Raw genomic sequence first — 17865 nt, 5'->3', positions numbered from 1 at the left:
TGATACTGGCCATGATATATGCTAATTTAGTTTTGGCATACTATACAGTGCATTCGGAAAGTATTCAGACCCCTTGACTTTTTCCACATTTTGTTACGTTACAGCCTTATTCTAAAATAGATTAAATAAATAAAAACAAAGCAAATTTGAGGAAAACGCTACCCAAGTTCTACCAACACATTAACTGGAGCACTCACACTGAGAAAACACACCACTGCTACTCAGATTTTCAAAATGCCTACAAGGTCCTCCCCCATCCTCCCTTCCTATAGGTAGAAACTCAAACAGGATGTACCCGTGCTAAGGACTATTCAACGCTGGTCTGACCAATCGGAATCCACGCTTCAAGATTGTTTTGATCACGTGGACTGGGGTATGTTTCGGGTAGCCTCATCGACGTATACACTGACGCGGTTTATCAGGAAGTGTATGGGAGATGTTATACCCCCTGTGACTATTAAATCCTACCCTAACCAGAAACTGTGGATAGATGGCAACAATCGCACAAAACTGAAAGCGCAAACTACCACATTTAACCATGGCAAGGTGACTGGGAATATGGCCGAACACAAACAGTGTAGTTATTCCCTCCGTAAGGCAATCAAATAGACAAAATGTCAGTATAGTGAAAGCGGAGTTGCAATTCAACGGCTCAGACACGTGACGTATGTGGCAGGGTCTACAGACTATCATGGACTACAAAGGGAAAACCAGCCACGTTGTGGACACCGACGTCTTGCTTCCAGACAAGCTAAACACCTTCGTCCACTTTGAGGATAACTCTGCCACCGACACGGCCCGCTACCAAGGACTGTGGGCTCTCCTCCGTGGCCGACACGCGTAAGACATTTAAGAGTGTTAACCCTGCCAGCCCAGACGGAATCCCAAGCCGCGTCCTCAGATCATGCCCAGACCAGCTGGAGTGTTTACAGACATCTCTCCCTATCCCAGTCTGCTGTCTGCACTTGCTTCAAGATGTCCACCATTGTTCCTCTACCCAAGAAAGCAAAGGTAACTGAACTAAATGACTATCGCCCCGTAGCACTCACTTCTGTCATCATGAAGTGCTTTGAGAGGCTAGTTAAGGACCACCCCACTACCTTACATGACACCCTAGACTCACTTCAATTTGCTTACCGCCCCAATAGATACACAGACGATGCAATCGCCATTGCACTGCCCTATCCCATCTCCACTGGATGTCATAAGGTGAAAGCACCAATTTGTAAGTCGCTCTGGATAAGAGCGTCTGCTAAATGACTTAAATGTAAAATGTAAATGGACAAAAATAATATCTATGTAAGAATGCTGTTCATTGACTCTAGCTCAGCATTCAATACCAGTACCCTCCAAGCTCATTATTAACTCGAGGCCCTGGGTCTGAACCTCGCCCTGTGCAACTGGATCCTGGACTTCCTGACAGGCCGCCCCCAGGTGGTGAAGGTAGAAAAAACCTCCACTTCACTGATCCTCAACACAGGGGCCCCACAACTCCAACTCAATCAACAAGTTTGCAGACGAGAACAGCAGTAGGCCTGACTACCAACAATGACGAGATAGTGGTGCGGTCTGCTCAATGCATCACCAGGGGCAAACTACCTTCTCTCCAGGACACCTACAGCACCCAATGTCACAGGAAGGCCAAAAAGATCATCATGGACAACAACCTCCTGAGCCACTGCCTGTTCACCCCACTATCATCCAGATCGCGAGGTCAGTACAGGTGCATCAAAACAGCTTCTATCGCAAGGCCATCACTAGGCGGCTTCCACCCAGTTACGTAACCCTGCACCTTAGAGGCTGCTGCCCTATGTAAATAGACTTGAAATCACTGGCCACTTTAATAATGTTTAATATTTTTGCTTTACTCATCTCATACTGTATTCTATTCTACTGTATTTTAGTCTATGTCACTCCAACATTGCTCATCCTAATATTTATCTATTCCTTAATTCCATTATTTTACTTTTAGGTTTGTGTGTATTGCTGTGAATTGTTAAATATTACTGCACTGTTGGAGCTAGAAACACAAGCATTTCACTACACCCGCAATAACATCTGCTAAACATGTGTATGTGACCAATCAAATTTGATTTGATTAAACATTAGGCACTGTATGGAAGACACATTGGATTGTAAAGAGACAAAACAGACCAATAGTCCTGTGTCTCCACCAGTTCAAATTCAAGGTCATGTGAACTCACCACAAACTTCTCGGCCAGTTTGTAACTGACAAAGTCTGTGCCGTTCTGCTGTTGGGATGCTGGGAGGTGGACACAGACTTCCCTCCAGACACCACCAATCGCCCAGACAACAGCTTGTCAATCTTGTCAAAAATGTCACTGAGCTTGGAACATGGATATTTGACAAACATGCCGCAGACAACTTCAATCTCACATGTTAAAGCAATGTTTACCTTCTTTCACTGTACCACAGATATGAGTGTCATTATTAGTCTCTGATCCATGTCCATAACCCACAGACGCACCTGAGATCTGGCTGACATTCTTACCTTATTCTTCTGAAACATAATAAAAACTAAGCCATATGAATTTTGCCATTCATTTTTAATGCAGCTTTTAATGTGAAGGTGTATCTTTTTTTTTTTTTTTTTTTCACCTTTATTTAACCAGGAAGGCTAGTTGAGAACAAGTTCTCATTTGCAACTGCGACCTGGCCAAGATAAAGCATAGCAGTGTGAACAGACAACACAGAGTTACACATGGAGTAAACAATTAACAAGTCAATAACACAGTAGAAAAAAATGGGCAGTCTATATACAATGTGTGCAAAAGGCATGAGGAGGTAGGCGAATAATACAATTTTGCAGATTAACACTAGGGTGATAAATGATCAGATGGTCATGTACAGGTAGAGATATTGGTGTGCAAAAGAGCAGAAAAGTAAATAAATAAATAAAAAAAACAGTATAAAAACAGTATGGGAATGAGGTAGGTGAAAATGGGTGGGCTATTTACCAATAGACTATATACAGCTGCAGCGATCGGTTAGCTGCTCGGATAGCTGATGTTTGAAGTTGGTGAGGGAGATAAAAGTCTCCAACTTCAGCGATTTTTGCAGTTCGTTCCAGTCACAGGCAGCAGAGTACTGGAACGAAAGGCGGCCAAATGAGGTGTTGGCTTTAGGGATGATCAGTGAGATACACCTGCTGGAGCGTGTGCTACGGATGGGTGTTGCCATCGTGACCAGTGAACTGAGATAAGGCGGAGCTTTACCTAGCATGGACTTGTAGATGACCTGTAGCCAGTGGGTCTGGCGATGAATATGTAGCGAGGGCCAGCCGACTAGAGCATACAAGTCGCAGTGGTGGGTGGTATAAGGTGCTTTGGTGACAAAACGGATGGCACTGTGATAGACTGCATCCAGTTTGCTGAGTAGAGTGTTGGAAGCCATTTTGTAGATGACATCGCCGAAATCGAGGATCGTAGGATAGTCAGTTTTACTAGGGTAAGCTTGGCGGCGTGAGTGAAGGAGGCTTTGTTGCGGAATAGAAAGCCGACTCTTGATTTGATTTTCGATTGGAGATGTTTGATGTGAGTCTGGAAGGAGAGTTTGCAGTCTAGCCAGACACCTAGGTACTTATAGATGTCCACATATTCAAGGTCGGAACCATCCAGGGTGGTGATGCTAGTCGGGCATGCGGGTGCAGGCAGCGATCGGTTGAAAAGCATGCATTTGGTTTTACTCGCGTTTAAGAGCAGTTGGAGGCCACGGAAGGAGTGCTGTATGGCATTGAAGCTCGTTTGGAGGTTAGATAGCACAGTGTCCAATGACGGGCCGAAAGTATATAGAATGGTGTCGTCTGCGTAGAGGTGGATCAGGGAATCGCCCGCAGCAAGAGCAACATCATTGATATATACAGAGAAAAGAGTCGGCCCGAGAATTGAACCCTGTGGCACCCCCATAGAGACTGCCAGAGGACCGGACAGCATGCCCTCCGATTTGACACACTGAACTCTGTCTGCAAAGTAATTGGTGAACCAGGCAAGGCAGTCATCCGAGAAACCGAGGCTATTGAGTCTGCCGATAAGAATATGGTGATTGACAGAGTCGAAAGCCTTGGCGAGGTCGATGAAGACGGCTGCACAGTACTGTCTTTTATCGATGGCGGTTATGATATCGTTTAGTACCTTGAGCGTGGCTGAGGTGCACCCGTGACCGGCTCGGAAACCAGATTGCACAGCGGAGAAGGTACGGTGGGATTCGAGATGGTCAGTGACCTGTTTGTTGACTTGGCTTTCGAAGACCTTAGATAGGCAGGGCAGGATGGATATAGGTCTATAGCAGTTTGGGTCAGGGTGTCTCCCCCTTTGAAGAGGGGGATGACTGCGGCAGCTTTCAATCCTTGGGGATCTCAGACGATATGAAAGAGAGGTTGAACAGGCTGGTAATAGGGGTTGCGACAATGGCGGCAGATAGTTTCAGAAATAGAGGGTCCAGATTGTCAAGCCCAGCTGATTTGTACGGGTCTAGGTTTTGCAGCTCTTTCAGAACATCTGCTATCTGGATTTGGGTAAAGGAGAACCTGGAGAGGCTTGGGCGAGGAGCTGCGAGGGGGGCGGAGCTGTTGGCCGAGGTTGGAGTAGCCAGGCGGAAGGCATGGCCAGCCGTTGAGAAGTGCTTATTGAAGCTTTCGATAATCGTGGATTTATCGGTGGAGACCGTGTTACCTAGCCTCAGTGCAGTGGGCAGCTGGGAGGAGGTGCTCTTGTTCTCCATGGACTTCACAGTGTCCCAGAACTTTTTGGAGTTGGAGCTACAGGATGCAAACTTCTGCCTGAAGAAGCTGGCCTTAGCTTTCCTGACTGACTGCGTGTATTGGTTCCTGACTTCCATGAACAGTTGCATATCACGGGGGCTATTCGATGCTATTGCAGTCCACCACAGGATGTTTTTGTGCTGGTCGAGAGTGAACCAAGGGCTGTATCTGTTCTTGGTTCTGCATTTTTTTGAACGGAGCATGCTTATCTAAAATGGTGAGGAAGTTACTTTTAAAGAATGACCAGGCATCCTCAACTGACGGGATGAGGTCAATGTCCTTCCAGGATACCCGGGCCAGGTCGATTAGAAAGGCCTGCTCACAGAAGTGTTTTAGGGAGCGTTTGACAGTGATGAGGGGGTGGTCGTTTGACTGCGGCTCCGTGGCGGATACAGGCAATGAGGCAGTGATCGCTGAGATCCTGGTTGAAGACAGCGGAGGTGTATTTGGAGGGCCAGTTGGTCAGGATGACGTCTATGAGGGTGCCCTTGTTTACAGAGTTAGGGTTGTACCTGGTGGGTTCCTTGATGATTTGAGTGAGATTGAGGGCATCTAGCTTACATTGTAGGACTGCCGGGGTGTTAAGCATATCCCAGTTTAGGTCACCTAACAGAACAAACTCTGAAGCTAGATGGGGGCGATCAATTCACAAATGGTGTCCAGGGCACAGCTGGGAGCTGAGGGTGGTCGGTAGCAGGCGGCAACAGTGAGAGACTTATTTCTGGAGAGGGTAATTTTCAAAATTAGTAGTTCGAACTGTTTGGGTATGGACCTGGAAAGTATGACATTACTTTGCAGGCTATCTCTGCAGTAGACTGCAACTCCGCCCCCTTTGGTAGTTCTATCTTGACGGAAGATGTTATAGTTGGGTATGGAAATCTCTGAATTTTTGGTGGCCTTCCTGAGCCAGGATTCAGACACGGCAAGGACATCAGGGTTAGCAGAGTGTGCTAAAGCAGTGAGTAAAACAAACCTAGGGAGGAGGCTTCTGATGTTGACATGCATAAAACCAAGGCTTTTTCGATCACAGAAGTCAACAAATGAGGGTACCTGGGGACATGCAGGGCCTGGGTTTACCTCCACATCACCCGCGGAACAGAGAAGGAGTAGTATGAGGGTGCGGCTAAAGGCTATCAAAACTGGTCGCCTAGAGCGTTGGGGGCAGAGGATAAGAGGAGCAGGTTTCTGGGCATGGTAGAATATATTCAGGGCATAATGCGCAGACAGGGGTATGGTGGGGTGCGGGTACAGCGGAGGTAGGCCCAGGCACTGGGTGATGATGAGAGAGGTTGTATCTCTGGACATGCTGGTTGTAATGGGTGAGGTCACCGCATGTGTGGGAGGTGGGACAAAGGAGGTAACAGGGGTATGCAGAGTGGGTCTAGGGGCTCCATTGTGAACTAAAACAATGATAACTAACCTGAACAACAGTATACAAGGCATATTGACATCTGAGAGAGACATACAGCGAGGCATACAGTAATCACAGGTGTTGAATTTGGAAAGCTAGCTAAAAACAGTAGGCGATGCTAATCCGCTAGCACAACAAACAGCAGGTAAAATGGCGTTGACTAGGCAACGGGGCCGACTGGTAAGACAAACAAGCAGAAAGGAGTACCGTGATTAATGGACAGTCCAGCGTGCGTCAGCTATGTAGCCAAGAGATCAGTGTCCAGGGGGCAGCGGTGGATGGGCAGGGTGGATGGGCAGGGGGCTGGGCTGGCGAGTGTTATCCAGGTTTTTTAAAAACTAACAATGACTAACTAGCTTGTAGCTAGTTAGCTGGTTAGCGTCTGGAGGTTCTTGAGTGTGTCATAAAAATAAAAATAAGAGTAAAAGTAATAGCGATTCCGTATCACATTGGGTGAGGCAGGTTTCCGGAAGGTATAAACAAATTAAAAATCAAAAGAGATAGAAAGTAAATGGGGTCAGAGAGTGATTGGGACGCGGTGGTTCAGACGGTTAGCAGGCCTGTACTAACAAGCTAACAGTTCGTAGGCCCGAGCTAGACAAGGTAGCAGTTAGCGGACCGGAGCTTGACAAGCTAGCCGTTAGCAGGCCGAATTAGCAAGCAGGGAGATAGCGAGGGCTAGAGAGTTAACCTTTGGGGGACGTCGCGATGGGGTGAGTCTGTTTATTCCTCTTCATGCGGTGAGCTGGAGATACAGCGATTCAGAAAGCTCGCGGGCCTTGGCCAGCAGATGGATCTTTGGCGATGTCGCAGCGGAAAAGCCTGTTGAAACCCCCTCGGACGATTATGTCGGCGGACCAGTCGTGATGGATCGGCGGGGCTCCGTGTCGGCAGTAGAGGGTCAAGGCCAATTGGCAAATTAGGTATTTTTGGACCTCTTCGGCTAGTCGGGAGATGGGCTTAGCTCGAGGCTAGCTCCAGGCTAACTGGTGCTTGCTCTGGGACAGAGACGTTAGCCAGGAGTAGCCACTCGGATTGCAGCTAGCTATTTACGATGATCCGGTATAAAGGTTCAGAGCTTGCGGTAGGAATCCGGAGATGTGGTAGAGAAAAAGCAGTCTGATATGCTTTGGGTAGATGTCGCGCTGGTGTCCTAGTTAGCGTTGAAGACCGCTAGCAGTGGCTAGCTACTAGCTAGTAGCTAGTTAGCTGGCTAGCTTCTGATGAGGGTTCCGATTCTAAAGTATAGAAAAAGCAGATCCGTACCACATTGGGTGATGCGGGTTGCAGGAGAGTATATTCAGCCTGTAGTTGGAAAGTGAGATTAAAATATGTACGAAATATATACAGAAAAAAACGAGGAAAAACTATATTTACACTATACAGGACGGGACAAGACAAAACACACGTCCGACTGCTACGCCATCTTGGAATTCCTATATGAATAAAGTGGGTACTGCATGTTCCTATAACGGCATTTCTTATTCATGCAGGATCAACCAACCTGAATATCCTTAGGGATGTTCAGGCCTTCAAAATACTGCGCACACTGGTTCGCTGAGGCCTGGAGCTCTTGGTACCGCTGGTTAGCTGAGGCCTGGAGCTCTTGGTACCACTGGTTAGCTGAGGCCTGGAGCTTTTGGTACCACTGGTTAGCTGAGACCTGGAGCTCTTGGTACCACTGGTTAGCTGAGACCTGGAGCTTTTGGTACCACTGGTTAGCTGAGACCTGGAGCTTTTGGTACCACTGGTTAGCTGAGGCCTGGAGCTCTTGGTACCACTGGTAAGCTGATGCTATAGGTGCTATAGGATGTGAGACCAGGGGTCGGGTCTGATTGGGTGGGTGCGGCCAGCTCCAGGAGCTGATTGAGTTGCAGTATCTCTTCCTGGATGGCGTTGAGAGTGCGCAATCTCTCCCTACCCTCCAGTTGTCTCTGCTTCTCAAACTCCCCCTCCCGCAAACGTTGCTGCTCCTCCTCCCACAGGCGCAGGTTCAGGATCTGTGGAGGTTTTTCCATCTTTATCTGAACACTATTGTTTTGCATTTTGCTTTCTGAATTTCTAGTAGTTAAACTTTCAATACCTTTACTCTGTTTTTGTGCTCTTACAACTTCTCGTGGAGACCAAGGCTTTTTTGTGTTCTCTTAAAGAACACAAGCAGCAAATGAGAAAGACAAGCAGCAAATGAGAAAGACAAGCAGCAAATGAAGATTGACATGTAACACATTTTCAGTCCTGTCACAGGGACAGAAGCCTATTGGTGGGTGAAAAGGAGACTATTTTTTTAGGTAAAACAAGCAGTTACTCTCTGTTCATCATGTCCCTCATACTCTGGTTCTCCTGCCTCTGCTTCAGCTCCATCAACTCCTCAAAGCGTTTGAGCTGCTCTGACTCACAACTCGCCACTGAAGCCCTAGCATCTCCTGCAGCTCCTGCCTCAGACTCAGTTTCATCTGCACCAGGACATTCAAGCCTCTAGATTAGGTTTGAAATGCTAACATAACATAATGCCATGATGGCTCCCACATATATAGTAAACAAACAGTGTTGGAGACAATATGTAACAGTGATATGTTGATTCATGGACAAACTAACTAAGAAAAAAACAGTAGCCTATGCAATCTTGGCACAATGTTTCTTCACACACATGCACGTCCTGCCATTTGAGTTGCTCTGGGGGACAGCAGGGAGATGGTGGGGTTGGAGACTGGACTGAGATCGTCGCTGGCATCTGGGGCACTTTCTTCATCAACAACACGCATGCAGATTGATATTAAGAGAAATTTGTTATAATAGGTTAATAAGAATGTACAAAAATGGTGTACAGTTAAAATATGGGAGAGAGACTTACCTGCTCCTCTTCCTTCTTTGAACCTGGGAGTGGGCTGATTATTGGCTGAAGGGAATGAGCTGCTTGAGGAGCTTGAGGAGACTGGGGTCTCCTCAGCCAGGCTAGGGCTTGGGCCACGGGAAGCAGAGCCCAAAGAGAAGGTCTTTTGAAGAAGATGAGGGCTTACATTAACCCTCTTCAGGATGACGCCAGAGAGCGGGGACAAGCTGGGAGCTTCATTACAACCTGACAAAATTTCCTGCAGGAGACATGAGAAAGGATCATAATAAACTAGCTAGCAATATCACATTTAATCCAATGAAAGGCTGATTTCAAATATGTATCTAAATCTTAGACATGTCATAAGCTAGTCTGATTAATCAGCCTGTAATACACAATTCATTGGTATATACAACCTGAGACATTTGTGTGCAAAATTGTGTAAAATATTCCTTACAAGCCAGAATGCTGAATAAAATTACATTTAAATGTATTCTACCAGTTGTCTGTGCAGTTTGTCCTTCAGCTGCTCGAAATTTCAGACAATGTAGACAGGAAAGTATTGTTTACCCGACTTCATAGAGAGCCATAGTTTTAATCAGGGGTAAAGTTAGTTTTGTATTGTATATTCGGTTCTCTCTCGTCAATGGATATTGAACCAAGCATGCCATGACAATAAAAAGTGTATATCCTGAATCTGGGGAAGAGAACAATCCACACCCAAGTGGATTGTTCTTCATTCTACCCTGATTCAGAATATACAATGTTCATTGTCATAGCATGCTTGGTCATTGTCTTATGTCAGATAGCGTGTCGATTCCCCCTGCACCGATCTGTCTCGTATCTAGCAAAGGTTCATGGAATAACTCGAAAGTAGTTCTACTACAATGTGCAGTCGAACATTCAAAAATATTACGTAGGTGACATCTGCTGAAACCCATTTCTGCCTCAAACTATCTGAATTAATCTAAACTAAAACAAATGTCCATAATGTTGATGCTTTTTTGGTGAGGAAGACTTAGTCGCCCCATGTGACATTTAGCAAAGGATTATTTCACGTCAATGAGCAGTATTTCTGAAGTTTGACTATGGCACGAAAGCTAGCATAATTTGTCCAACATTAGAGATAATGTTAGCTAAAGCCGTCACTGAAATCCTTTTGACTGAAACAATGCTCCTAACCAGCTAGCTTAGGGTTGCACATTTTGGGGAGTTTTCAGAGGTGGAACATTTCTGTGGTAATTAATGGGAATTAACAGGACTATGTGGAAATTAATATTAATACCATTTAATGTTTTAGATATTATGTTTATGTTATGTTATAGATGTAATTGTTTTTTGCATTGGGTATATTTATCATAAACCTTTTACCTTATCATAAGTAGAAATAATTGAAAATGATGCAATCCTTCCAATAGAAGTAAAAAAAAAAAAACAATTTAGGTACGAATTGAACATTAATTAAATGAGTTGACTCGTCACATGGGGTGATTTCACTGAACAACAAAAGAAAGGGAATATTTAATGATCCCCAACGATCTATCGCATCTCCGAAAAACGTTTTCAACTAAAATGATAGTCTAGAAACTAAATCTTTGGTTGTGTTCCTCTCAGGCTTCCATGTCTTCTCCCTGGACCTCCTAAATGTTCACCTCTTGAACATCAGACTCTGAGGCCTCATCTTCACTGTCACTTTCCAACCTTGTTGAGGATGGCTCATTGTCACGCTCAAAAAGCCTCAAATTTGCCAGGATGGCCACCAATTCTTCAACCCTTGTATTGGCCAGCCTGTTGTGTGCTTTGGTGTGTGTTTTCCCAAACAAGGACAAGTTGCACTCTGAGCCGGCTGATGTTGGTGGGATTTGGTGGATGATGGAGGCAACAGGGGAAAGAGCCTCAGATCCACAAAGTCCCTTCCACCTGGTGGCTGATGAGATATGTTGGCACGACTGCCATATTGCATCTCCATTCCAAAGCCCTTGCTTGGAAGTGTACTTCGCCAGACTGCCAAGAACCTTGCCCTCATCCAGGCCAAGGTGGTGAGACACGGTAGTAGGCCTTGTTGATCTCTGCACCAGACAGGATGCTCTTGCCAGCATACTTGGGGTCCAACTTGTACGCTGCGGCATGGATGGGCTTCAGGCAGAAGTCTTCACGCTTTTTTATGTATTTCAGAACTGCAGTTTCCTCTGCTTGGAGCAACAGTGAAGTGGGCAGGGCACTACGGATTTCTCCAAAATACATCATCCAGGAGGATCCTCTTGACAGGGCTGTCCATATCGGCAGACTGTGATATTGCCATTTCTTGGAGACACTACTTCCCCTCCAGGAGACTGTAAAACATTTTTTAAATGTTTTATTTCACCTTTATTTAAACAGGTAGGCTAGTTGAGAACAAGTTCTCATTTACAACTGTGACCTGGCCAAGATAAAGCAAAGCAATTCGACACATACAACAACAAAGTTACACATGGAATAAACAAAACATACAGTCAATAATACAGTAGAACAAAAGAAAACAAAAATCTATATACAGTGAGGGCAAATGAGGTAAGATATGGGAGTTAAGGCAGTAAATAGGCCATGGTGGCGAAGTAATCACAATATAGCAATTACACACTGGAATGGTAGATGTGCAGAAGATGAATGTGCAAGTAGAGATACTGGGGTGCAAATGAGCAAGATAAATAAATGCAGTATGGGGATGAGGTAGATAGATGGGCTGTTTACATATGGGCTATATACAGGTGCAGTGATCTGTGAGCTGCTCTGACAGCTGGTGTTTAAAGCTAGTGAGGGAGATATGAGTCTCCAGCTTGATTTTTGCAGTTCATTCCAGGCATTGGCCGCAGAGAACTGGAAGGAAAGACGACCAAACGAGGAATTGGCTTTGGGGGTGACCAGTGAGATATACCTGCTGAAGCACGTGCTATGAGTGGGTGCTGCTATGGTGACCAGTGAGTTGAGACAAGGTGGGGCTTTACCTAGCAGAGACTTGTAGATAACCTGTAGCCAGTGAGTTTGGCGACGAGTATGAAGCGAGGGCCAACCAACGAGAGCGTACAGGTCGCAGTGGTGGGTAGTGTATGGGGCTTTGGTGACAAAAAGGATGGCACTGTGATAGACTGCATTCCATTTGTTGAGTAGAGTGTTGGAGGCTATTTTATAGACGACATCACCGAAGTCAAGGATCGGTAGGATGGTCAGTTTTACGAGGGTATGTTTGGCAGCATGAGTGAAGGATGCTTTGTTGCGATATAGGAAGCCGATTCTAGATTTAATTTGGGATTGGAGATGCTTAATGTGAGTCTGGAAGGAGAGTTTACAGTCTAACCAGACACATAGAATACGTGGACAACTACAAATACCTAAGTCAGAGCCGTCCAGAGTAGTGATGTTGGACGGGCGGGCATGTGCGGGCAGTGATTGATTGAATAGCATGCATTTAGTTTTACTTGCATTTAAGAGCAGTTGGAGGCCACGGAAGGAGAGTTGTATGGCATTGAAGCTCGTCTGGAGGTTAGTTAACACAGTGTCCAAAGAAGGACCAGAAGTATACAGAATGGTGTCGTCTGCATAGAGGTGGATCAGAGAATCACCAGCAGCAAGAGCGACATCATTGATGTATACAGAGAAGAGAGTCGGCCCAAGAATTGAACCCTGTGGCACCCCCATAGAGACTGCCAGAGGCCCGGACAACAGGCCCTCTGTTTTTACACACTGAACTCTATCAGAGAAGTAGTTGGTAAACCAGGCGAGGCAATCATTTGAGAAACCAAGGCTGTCGAGTCTGCCAGTAATGTCTCTTATCGATGGCGGTTATGATATCGTTTTGGACCTTGAGCGTGGCTGAGGTGCACCCATGACCAGCTCTGAAACCAGATTGCATAGCGGAGAAGGTACGGTGGGATTCAAAATGGTCGGTAATCTGTTTGTTAACTTGGCTTTCGAAGACCTTAGAAAGACAGGGTAGGATGGATATAGGTCTGTAACAGTTTGGGTCTAGAGAGTCACCCCCTTTGAAGAGGGGGATGACCGATGCAGCTTTCTAATCATTTTCCAACATGACGACAACACCACCCTTATTGCTCTTATTCTTCTCACTTTGCTTGGTGAGGTAGATTCCTGCTATAACTTGATGACTCTTCACATACCTAACCATTTACTTGGCTCTCTTGTAGAGTGTATCCATTGTCATGATATCCTTGGGGAGCATATTCAATGCATGAGCAGCACAGCCAATGGGTGTGATGTGAGGGTAGGACTCCTCCACTTTAAACCTAGCAGCCTTCATGTTTGCAGTTTTGTCTGTCACCAGTGCAAATACCTTCTGTGGTCCAAGGTCATTCATGACTGCCTTCAGCTCATCTGCAATGTCGAGACTGGTGTGTCGGTTGTCCTTGTGTCTGTGCTCTTGTAAAATATTGGTTGAGGGGTGGAGATGATGCGCTTAATTATTCCTTGCCCACAAACATTCGACCACCCATCAGAGATGATTGCAATACAGTCAGCTTTCTCTATGATTTGCTTGACCTTAACTTGTACTCTGTTGAACTCTGCATCCAGAAAATGAGTAGATAAAGCATGTCTGGTTGGAGGGGTGTATGCTGGGCAAAGAACATTCAGAAATCTCTTCCAATACACATTGCCTGTGAGCATCAGAGGTGAACCAGGTGCATACACAGCTCGAGCAAGACATTCATCAGCATTTGTCTGACTATGTTCCTCCATTGAGTAAAAAAAACTTCTGATTCCAGGAGGACCATGAGCTGTTGCTATCGATAAGGTGTCTGATTCATCATTTTCACCTTGAATCGAAGTAGATAGCAAATTTCAATTTACAAAAACAAAAATGACGTTTTCGTCTTTTGAGCTTCTAGTCATGAAATCTATGCAGCCTACTCAATCACTTTTTATAGCTACTGTTTACAGGCCTCCTGGGCCATATACAGCGTTCCTCATTGAGTTCCCTGAATTCCTATCGGACCTTGTAGTCATAGCAGATAATATTCACATTTTTGGTGACTTTAATATTCACATGGACTAATCCACAGACCCACTCCAAAAGGCTTTCGGAGCCATCATCGACTCAGTGGGTTTTGTCCAAATGTCTCTGGACCTACTCACTGTCACACAAATCTTCTGGGTAGGCAGAAGGAGTCTGGAAGGGCATCAAGGAATCCCCGTGCCGTCTGTGAATTTATAGCACAACTTTTGATGCTCCTTGGTTGGGGTTTGAGCAGATTATTTGTTGCAATTGCAAACGTAATAAAATGGTGGTCTAATTGTCCCTAGAATTTCTAAGCAAACAGCTGGAGGCAGGGCTTTCTCCTATAGGAGCTCCATTTTTATGGAATGGTCTGCCTACCCATGTGAGAGACGCAAACTCGGTCTCAACCTTTAAGTCTTTACTGAAGACTCTTCTCTTCAGTGGGTCATATGATTGAGTGTAGTCTGGCCCAGGAGTGTGAAGGTGAACGGAAAGGCTCTGGAGCAATGAACCGCCCTTGCTGTCTCTGCCTGGCCGGTTCCCCTCTTTCCACTGGGATTCTCTGCCTCTAACCCTATTACAGGGGCTGAGTCACTGGCTTACTGTTGCTCTTTCATGCCGTTCCTAGGAGGGATGCGTCACTTGAGTGGGTTGAGTCACTGATGTGATCTTCCTGTCTGGGTTGGCGCAACCCCCTTGGGTTGTGCCGTGGCGGAGATCTTTGTGGGCTATACTCGGCCTTGTCTCAGGATGGTAAGTTGGTGGTTGAAGATATCCCTCTAGTGGTGTAGGGGCTGTGCTTTGGCAAAGTGGGTGGGGTTATATCCTTCCTGTTTGGCCCTGTCCGGGGGTATCATCGGATGGGGCCACAGTGTCTCCTGACCCCTCCTGTCTCAGCCTCCAGTATTTATGCTGCAGTAGGTTATGTGTCAGGGGGCTAGGGTCAGTTTGTTATATCTGGAGTACTTCTCCTGTCTTTTCCGGTGTCCTATGTGAATTTAAGTATGCTCTCTCTAATTCTCTCTTTCTTTCTCTCTCTCTTGGAGGACCTGAGCTCTAGGACCATGCCTCAGGACTACCTGGCATGATGACTCCTATCCCCAATCCACCTGGCCGTGCTGCTGCTCCAGTTTCAACTGTTCTGCCTGCGGCCATGGAATCCTGACCTGTTCACCGACGTGCTACCTGTCCCAGACCTATTATTTGACCATGCTGGTAATTCATGAGCATTTGAACATCTTGGCCCTGTTCTGTTATAATCTCCACCTGGCACAGCCAGAAGAGGACTGGCCACCCCTCATAGCCTGGTTCTTCTCTAGGTTTCTTCCTAGGTTTTGGCCTTTCTAGGGAGTTTTTCCTAGCCAACGTGCTTCAACACCCGCATTGCTTGCTGTTTGGGGTTTTAGGCTGGGTTTCTGTACAGCACTTTGAGATATCAGCTGATGTTCGAAGGGCTATATAAATACATTTGATTTGAAGTAGAGGGACTTTTGTCAGAGGTTGCTTGTTGTGAGTGCTGAGGGAACGTTATGCACTTTGCCAGATGATTCTGCATCTTTGTTACATTCTTCACATATGATTTGGCACAGTATTTGAAAATGCACACAGCTTTTCCTTTTACATTAGCTGCAGTGAAATGTCTCCACACATCAGATAGTTTCCGTTGGCATTTTCCTGTAAAGATTAGAAAAAAATGAGTTAAAAAAAACAAATACAATTCCATGTACATATAAATGGTTAAGCAGTTCGATTAAACAACTCCTTTGTAAGATAAATGTTTTAAAATGAAACATGTATGGAAACAGGTGAATTAACACTCCTCATTTAGCAGGCTCAAGCAAGCTAAAACCCACATGGTAGCAAAAACTAACTGGCAGAAATTGTTAACAAGTTAGAAATTATTTAAACATATTTTGCTGTAGGCTACTATTTACTAGTTAACCAAAAATTATGTCAAATAAAATAAATTCTCCCCATCCAGTATTGTAATCAAAATGTACCAGAAAGCATGTAGTCCTAGGCTCAGATAGTGTAGTAGTGTGGGCTCAATAGCATCTCATTAGTGTGGAAGATCTTGACAATCAGCTGTACATGTGATGGAAGAATGCAGAGGGTTGCAATTCCATCGAATTGGGGATAGTTTAACCCAAGACCTAGAATTGCCTTGTGTATCCCACAAAAAAAAGTTTCACTGTTACAACCTAACATTTTTGATGAATTTAAGCAAAATCCCCCAAAATCTAGGGCTTTACTTTCCAGTGAAAATCTCTGGAATTTTACCAGAAAAAAATCAGGAAATTTACCAGAAAGTTTCCAACCCTTTGCAACCCTAAACCAGCTACCTACTTAGAGCTGCACACACAATGTTGAATCTTCCATCAAAAGCTATCTAGCAAGCTACAGTAGTTACTAGTGCTAATTCTTACAATATGAGTTTTCATGAAGCAGCTGTTCTTCTGCCACAACTAGTCATTGCAGTAGTATCCCGTGGCAGGTGCTGACTGTGCTCAGCTGACCCAACGATACGATCGCAGAGAAACATGCTGATCTACGGACTGATTTCTGATAACAGTGATTTCTTCTTAATTGTGGGGCTACATGTCTACAACGTCAGGGTAATTAAAACAGGCTAAGAAAGCCAGTAAGCTTGCTAAATACCACAGTTAGCGACACATCTGATCAAGCCACAGCACTGGTAACCAACATCCTTGCACAGAATTTGTGCAAGCCATAGTCACTGGTTTGTTTGTTGTTTATTTTCTCACAATTGCAAACTGTTAAATCACTGTCATAAACTTTGTAATAATTTAGCTCGCTAGTTATTCTGCCCATTTAATGGAGAGCGAATGGCGGATGCACAATATTCAGGGTTGGGTAGGTTACTTTCTAAATGTAATCCGTTACAGTTACTAGTTACCTGTCCATAATTGTAATCAATAACGTAACCCTTGGATTTTCCAAACTCAGTAACGTAAACTGATTACAGCCAATTGCTTTTAGATTACTTTCTCCTTAAGAGGCATTAGAAGTAGAGGTCGACCGATTATGATTTTAACGCCGATACCGATTATTGGAGGACCAAAAAAAGCCGATACCTATTAAATCGTCCGTTTTTTAAAAATGTATTTGTAATAATGACAATTACAACAATACTGAATGAACACTTATTTTAACTTAATATAATACATCAATAAAATCAATTTAGACTCAAATAAATAATGAAACATGTTCAATTTGGTTTAAATAATGCAAAAACAAAGTGTTGGAGAAGAAATTAAAAGTGCAATATGTTCCATGTAAGAAAGCTAACGTTTAAGTTCCTTGCTCAGAACATGAGAATAAATGAAAGCTGGTGGTTCCTTTTAACATGAGTCTTCAATATTCCCAGGTAAGAAGTTTTAGGTTGTAGTTATTATAGGAATTATAGGACTATTTCTCTCTATACCATTTGTATTTCATTAACCTTTGACTATTGCATGTTCTTATAGGTACTTTAGTATTGCCAGTGTAACAGTATAGCTTCCGTCCCTCTCCTCGCTCCTAACTGGGCTCGAACCAGGAACACAACGACAACAGCCACCCTCGAAGCAGCATTACCCATGCAGAGCAAGGGGAATAACTACTCCAAGTCTCAGAGCGAGTGACGTTTGAAACGCTATTAGCACACACCCCGCTAACTAGCTAGCCATTTCACATTGGTTACACCAGCCTAATCTCGAGAGTTGATAGGCTTGAAGTCATAAAGAGCAGAGCTGCTGGCAAAACGCACGAAAGTACCGTTTTAATGAATGCTTACGAGCCTTCTGCTGCCTACCACCGCTCAGTCAGACTGCTATATCAAATCATAGACTTAG

At 44.8% G+C, this 17865-nt stretch overlaps 1 long non-coding RNA gene across 1 annotated transcript; it reads left to right on the top strand.

The window, feature by feature from the left end:
• Positions 1-425: 425 nt before the first annotated feature.
• LOC135565289 (uncharacterized) lies at positions 426-15489 on the top strand. The gene is made up of 2 exons (XR_010461483.1): positions 426-1713; positions 15058-15489. It is a non-coding gene; the product is annotated as an uncharacterized LOC135565289 (long non-coding RNA).
• The last annotated feature ends 2376 nt before the right edge of the window (positions 15490-17865 follow it).

This window comes from Oncorhynchus nerka, linkage group LG27 (assembly GCF_034236695.1).
Source record: "Oncorhynchus nerka isolate Pitt River linkage group LG27, Oner_Uvic_2.0, whole genome shotgun sequence".
Lineage (NCBI taxonomy): Eukaryota > Metazoa > Chordata > Actinopteri > Salmoniformes > Salmonidae > Oncorhynchus > Oncorhynchus nerka.
Note: the sequence above shows the minus strand (reverse complement) of the source record. Positions and strands in the feature narration are given on the sequence as shown.